Below are 7,156 nucleotides of genomic sequence, written 5' to 3'. Positions count from 1 at the left end.
TCATTGGTCTTTGTCAAGTCAGAAGAACAGCTACGTGTTGGATTATTCAGAGGAGGAGTCAGATTTTGAGATTCATTGCAAAGTCTTGCTGTTGTAGTATGGCTCGTACAAATCAGATTGTCTGTTCGACAACTGGTTGGTGTGCTGTAGTGTGTTGGTGAAGTTTATTGGTTAGAACAAGATTGGTGGTGTTCAATCAGTGTAAAGTTGGTTTTAAAGTTTGAGCAGCGTGTTGGTTTTAGATGTGTGCTTGGTTTGCATTGCGAGAAGTTTGGAAAAATTTTTCTCATCATAGAAGATCGATCAAGGAGTTATTGCTGGTAGTTGTTGCGTGCTCTTTCTGATCAGTTTCTGAAATTCCGCAGTCCTTGGTAGTAAAATTCTTAGTTTTTGCACGAGGCTTGGGTTCGTGCTGTGCCAGACATGGCGGGTGCCTTGGTACCATGCATTCTGGACAGAAAGACGAGCCTCACTACAAGCAGAATACAAGGAGATGGTTAAACAGTATCCCAAAGCAGATCAGCACTACAGGAAGCTGTTTAAAATCATTTGTGATATTGAGGTTGTGGCCAGCTTCACATCCGCTAAAATTGGGGAAAGTGCCGAGTGGGCGGCAATAGTCAATGCTGCTGACAAAAACAGAGACAGCTATTGCAAGGCTCTCACGGGCAAGATATTGTTCAGTGCTCTGTTTGGGACCTATACAGTTACACTGAACGATCTGAAGTCCCTAGTGAAGGCCAGAACCTCAGAGACAACAAAATTCCTACAAAGCCCTCCCAAGAAGAAGACTTAAAAGAAGTCCGAAGGTGGAAACAGCAAAACACAGCAGAGTCTGCCCTGACTTCAAAGAAGGCAGCGGCTGCCGCAGGAAACACCCCGACAAAAGAGGTTCCCACCTGCAACTACTCTGCACCTCTCAGGGTGACATCAATGGACACCGACACTGCTAGTGCCGGAACCACTACACTGGAGGAGGAAACCTCAGGTAAAGCAGGCAGGCCCCCCCAATAATTCTAACGTCCGCAGTTAACCTAATTCAGTTGCAAAAGCAACTGAAAAATGTGGTCAAAGGCGACTTTGAGTTCCGCAGTACCAGAAATGGGACCAGAATCTTCACCTAAAGCATGGCAGATTTCGAAGCCGTCAAGTCCCATCTATCAAACAATAAACTTTCCTACTATACCTTCTTTCTGAAGTCCCTAAAACCCATAAAGGCTGTAATCCGTCACCTCCCTCACAATACCCCTGCAGAGGATATATCTGATGGACTGGTGACCCTGGGATTTGATGTGGTTAGTGTCAAACAGATGACAACCATCCGCGGGACGCCTTCAGAAGAAAGGATATCAAGAAACCTTCCACTCTTCCTTATCACCCTACCCCGGACGGCAAAATCACAAGAAATTTTCCATCTACAAAGCCTTTGCCACATTTCCATCTGGGTTGAGGCATATAGAGCACAGAGTGACCTTACGCAGTGTCACAACTGCCAACAGTTTGGCCACGTCTGAGCCAATTGCAAACAACCACCTTGTTGCATGTGGTGCGGGGGTGACCACCTGCACAAAAAGTGTCCAGAAACAGAGAACGCTGCCTCTACTCTAGCTTGCTGCAATATCCAGTTGAAGGAGGGAGAGAAGCCCCATCCCGCCAACTATCGGGGCTGCAGACACGCGAAGGAGGAGCTGCAGAGGTAGAACTCACAGAGGGCACCCAAAAACACAATGGGAAGAGTGTTCTCCTCAAATATCGTTACCCCAGGTGTCTCCTTCGCGGCGGCACTCCGAGGCAGCATATCGCAGGAGCAGCGACCTCAGACTCGCCAAGTTCTAGTGGCAGTTCCACCAGAAGCCATGAAACCGAGCGTCCCAGTCCTTGTACAGGAACAAAAAACAGGTCAGTCAGCTCAGGCTACTCATGTAAACAGTCCATCTCTTACAATATGTTGAGTAGTGACTGTAGTACAGCAGATTATGACAGAGGTCAGTGGTGCAGCGTCTGAGGAGGAAAAAATAATGGCCATTACTAAAATTGTTCTAAACCTAATGTAACAAATGGCCACTAGAGTTCATAGGCCCCTCAAAGTCATAGCATTTAATGCGAATGGCATTGGGAGGCAGCACTATGAGCTCAGTTAACAGCTGCAAGACCTACACGAAGATATGGCCCCGTTTTCAGACACATCTGAAACCTCATGAGGTTCTTTATTCCAAATTACCACTTTTATAGAATTGACTGCCACTCGGGCAGAAAAGGCGGAACTGCCATTGCAGTAAGAAAAGGCATTCCCCATAACCATGTAGACCTACCATCCCTTGGTTCAGTAGAAGCGACAGGGGTCTGCATACCAATTGGAAATAGTGAAGTACTGCTTGCAGCTGTTTATAAATCTCCAGGCAAAGCCGGGGGTTATACTGACATCACTGAGCTCTTAAGCTTCAGACGTAAGTCTATTTTGGCAGGTGATTTGAATGCTAAGAACCCATTTTGGAATAGCAGAGTTTCAAATCCCTCAGGCTTGAAAATCGTCGATCTATTTGATAAGAGTGATTTCGAAATCTCAGCACCACAGTGCCCCACTCATTATTCCCCTACGGGAAATAATGACGTGCTGGTATTGTCATCCACCAAAATATCAGAATGTCAGACGTCATCATCTCTGATATTTTGGATTAAGATTACCTATCGATAGTATTCCACATACTGGATCATGTTAAAATTAGGAACCTTTTGGAACGTATCGAAAAATTCAGACTGGGAGCAGTTTCAAAGCCTCACCTCTGAGTTAATATCACCTAATATTGAAACTAAGCCTGGGGTAGAAGCCGATAAAGCGGCGCGCAACTTTGCAGCCTCTATTGCTTCAGCATATAGGTTGTCCACCAGAAAAGTTACACTTTCGGACATAAACACCGATCTCCTGGTCTAGGTCGCCTGTTAAAACATAAGCATGGGCTACGAAAATTGTGGCAAGAAACCAGGGATCCAGCATGTAAGAGGGCACTAAATTGGGTCACAAAATCAATCAGGCAAATGACACGAAAAAAGGCACTTGAACGGTGGGAAACACAAATAGGTAACGCTGAAGTCACTCCTCAGGGTATATGGTCAATTGCGAAATCCCTCCTAAAGAGGGATGGAACAAGGGCACCAACTGCTATTCATGGTTCTTCTGGCCTTAAATTTCTTCCTTCTAAAAAGCCAACGAAATTGCCAACTGTTTGGAAATTCAGTTCATGCCACATGGTCTGTGCAATGAAAACCACGAACAATGGGTGGAAGCTAGAGTTCAAGCTCTGCTGGAAACCATGGACGAAAACCCGCCTCAAAAGAGCAGACCATGTGACGTTAAGAAATTCATAAAATCCCTGAAATTAAAAGACGTGTGGAATTGACGGCATCCCAAATGAATGCCTCTGGCACCTTCCAAGGCGACCACTGGTTCACCTAACTCAGTTATTTAATCATTGTCTTCAGCTCTCTCATTTTCCAAATACTTGGAAGGAAGCAAAAGTAATAACTTTACCTAAACTCGGTAAAGATCCGAAATTCCCGCAAAATTTACGTCCGATCAGCCACGTGTCCACGACAGGAGAAATATTCGAAGAAGTAATTTTGAAATTACTACATAAACATATTGAAGAAAGAGGCCTCTTCAACACCAGCCAGTTTGGTTTTCATGCACATCACAGCACGACATTGCAATGAATGAGGCTGGCGGACCATGTGACCCTTAATTTCAACAATAAAATGTCTACGACTGCAGTGTTCTTGGACATCGAAAAAGCCTTTGATACCACGTGGCACTCAGGCTTGCTGTACAAGTCATCAAAATTGTAATTCTCTTAACTGTTTGACCAAGCTTATTGGGTCCTTTCTTTCTCATCGTACATTCAGGGTCTTGGTTGAAGGCGAAATGTCATCGCCAAGGAAAATGCAAGCAGGGGTGCTACAAGGTTCTGTCCTTTCCCCTACTCTTTTCAACTTGTACATAAATGATGCCCCCCATACACAGGGTGTTCACCTGGCCCTCTTTGCAGACGACACCTGTCTATATGCAACAGATCGCAAGGAGGGTTTTATTGTTAGAAAACTCCAGCGTGGTCTCAGCTCAATGGAGAGCTGATGTGAGTGCTGGAATATTAAAATTAATGAAGATAAGACTGAGGGGGTCTACTTCTCTCGTAGGTATTGACTGCCTGAGTCTTGTCTTACTCTTAATGGACGAAATATTCCATTTGTAAATAGTGCAAAATATCTAGGTGTAATCTTCAATAAGAGAGTTACATGGAGATTACACACAGAAATGATCGAAGCCAAGGCCTTCAGAACATTCATTAGAGTATATTCCCTATTCAAAAGTGAGCGAATGAGTGCTAACATTAAATTGACCCTCCATAAAGCTCTTATTAGATCTGTAATGACTTATGCTAGTCCCGCCTGTTAGTTTGCGGCAGACACTCATTTAGTGAAATTGCAGCGCCTGCAAAATAAGGTTCTCCGCACGATTGGCAATTTTCCAAGGCGCACACCGGTCCGCGATTTGCACATGGCATTCAAAATCCCGTAGTATATGATTACATAACAAAATTATGCAGGCAACAAGCAGAAGTCATACAAAATCATGAAAATGAGAATGTTTGCATTATTGGTCAAGGTGAAGCCCAAGACAGGAAGTATAAGAGGCTTAAACTTGGCGGCGGTCAGGTATACAACTGTTAAAGTGTCTAGACTGCCGTGGTAGCAAATTATACTAGAAATAGGGCATACTCTGCTGTACAATGCCTGGATTGACAGAGGCGTTGTATATATTGTACATAGAAATAGTAATTAAGACCAGAATTAAATTGTAAATATATGTCAATACTGACAATGGACTGACTAAGACTGACAAATGACGGACCTAACCTCTCGTCAGAGAGGGCACCCCAAATCGACAGGACAGCAACTTTCACAAAGAAGACAACATCTGGCCATGAGCCCCAGCTGAGGCTCGACACCAAGACAGACAGACTGACTGACCGTCAGTTGCAACATGACTTTGACTTTGACTTTGACTTTGAATGTGATATTGACTTAGGAGTGAGTGTTGTCCGTTGATCGGTGAAATAGTGTGATAGTATGTGGGATGTTCCCACATCACTCCTCCCCTCGCGAGAATTGATGCTCAGAAGTTCAAGCGAGCGGGGAAATGGATGTGGAGCGCGGAGCGTGTAGTCCTTGTAGGGAACTGTGCACGAAAGTAGCTGGGGAGGTGTGGCATTCTGCTTGGACTGGCTGGAGGCGGGCCATATGCTGGCGGAGCTGTGGTGAGGTGCGCTGGATCCGCGGGGTGAGTAACTGGAGTGAGTAGCTTGCCTGGGATGCTTGAGGGCTCGCCGTACACGAGCTCAGCTACCGACGCTTGCAGGTCCCCCTTGAATGCTGTATGGATTCCTAGGAGAACCAGGGGTAGCTCCTCAGTCCACTGTTAGTCCACGTGGCACATGATGGCTGCCTTCAGTGTCCGGTGGAAGCATTCCATGAGTCTGTTAACTGATGGGTGGTGGGCGGTTGTATGTGAGAGCTGGATGCCACAGAACCTCTGGATACTGCTGCTTGCGAGCTGTCTGCGGCGTCCATGCTGAGTCAGGGTCACCAAAGTGTGGTCGTTATTAATGTTCACCACACGCGCTTGCTATTTGCCTATTCTCACTGATTCGCCCTCACTGTTCGTTCCACCGTGAGTGTGCCGGCAGATTCTTGCACCTCCGTAGTAGGCGGAGTCGTACGGCCATTCGGCTGGTCTGTCTGGCCGGTGAAGTAGTGCAGCAGTTGTCGGAATTTGCCTGGTCGCATTGCAACAGTTGCTGGAAGTTGCCTGGTCGCCGAGCATGGTTGTTGGACGATGTCTGGTCACGGGAGGCTTGCCAGCATAATAAAGTATCTGAAGCAATATAATAAACCTTGAAAATCTTAAATATGTAAATGTTCACAAGTTCAGTGTTGAACACAATAATATGGCCAGCATAATAAAGTATCTGAAGCAATATAATGAACCTTGAAAATCTTAAATATGTAAATGTTCATAAGTTCAGTGTTGAACACAATAATATGGCCAGCATAATAAAATATCTGAAGCAATATAATGAACACTGAAAATCTTAAATATGTAAATGTTCGCAAGTTCAATGCTGAACACAGTAATATGGCCTACATAATAAAATAACTGAATGAATATAATGAACCTTAAAAATTTGATTTTTCTATATTTATGTTCATAAGATCAAGGCTGAACACAATAATATGGCCAAAATAATGCAATGCATGAAGGGTTATACCCATAATAACAAATTAGATGAATAAAATACGTAGACACTTACTTACTTACTTACTTACTCACTCACTCACTCACTCACTCATGGAGCTGAGCCCTTCTGGAGGAGCCGCCAATTCTGCAGCTATACAAGAATTTCCCAGCATTTTATGGAACCCGAAGGTTCATCGCCGTGTTCGAAAGAGCCCTCCACTGGTCCCTATCCTGAGCCAGATCTATCCAATACATACCATCCCATCCCATCTCTCTAAGATCCATTCTAATATTGTCCACTCAACTCTTCCCTGTGGTCTCTTTCCTTCTGGCTTTCCCACCAATATCCTATACGCATTCCTCATCTCCCCATTCATGCTACATGACCTGCTCACCTCATCCTCCTTCACTTGATCATTCTAATTATACTTGGAGAAGAGTACAAGTTATGAAGCTCCTCATTATGCAGTTTTCTCCAACCTCCTGTCACTTCATCTCTCTTTGGTCCAAATATTCTCCTCAACACCCTGTTCTCAAACACCCTCAGTCTATGTTCCTCCCTTAATGTCAGAGACCAAGTTTCACACCCATACAGAACCACAGGCAAAAATTATAGTTTTGTATATTCCAACTTTTATGTTTTTGGACAACAGACAAGAAGACAAAAGGTTCTGGACTGAATGGAAGCAAGCATTACCCGAGTTCAATCGCCACTTAATTTCCTCCTGAATCAGGTTTTGATCTGTTATCGTTCTCAAATATCTGAACTGTGCCACATTTCTAAAACATCTGTTTCTTATCTTTATGTCATGATTTTGCCCTGCATTTTGGTGATGAGACAGTAACACTAATAAGTAAAACTTC

Source organism: Cryptotermes secundus, unplaced genomic scaffold (genome assembly GCF_002891405.2).
Source record: "Cryptotermes secundus unplaced genomic scaffold, Csec_1.0 scaffold3218, whole genome shotgun sequence".
Lineage (NCBI taxonomy): Eukaryota > Metazoa > Arthropoda > Insecta > Blattodea > Kalotermitidae > Cryptotermes > Cryptotermes secundus.
The sequence above is the reverse complement of the archived record's forward strand: the minus strand, read 5'-3'. Positions refer to the sequence as shown.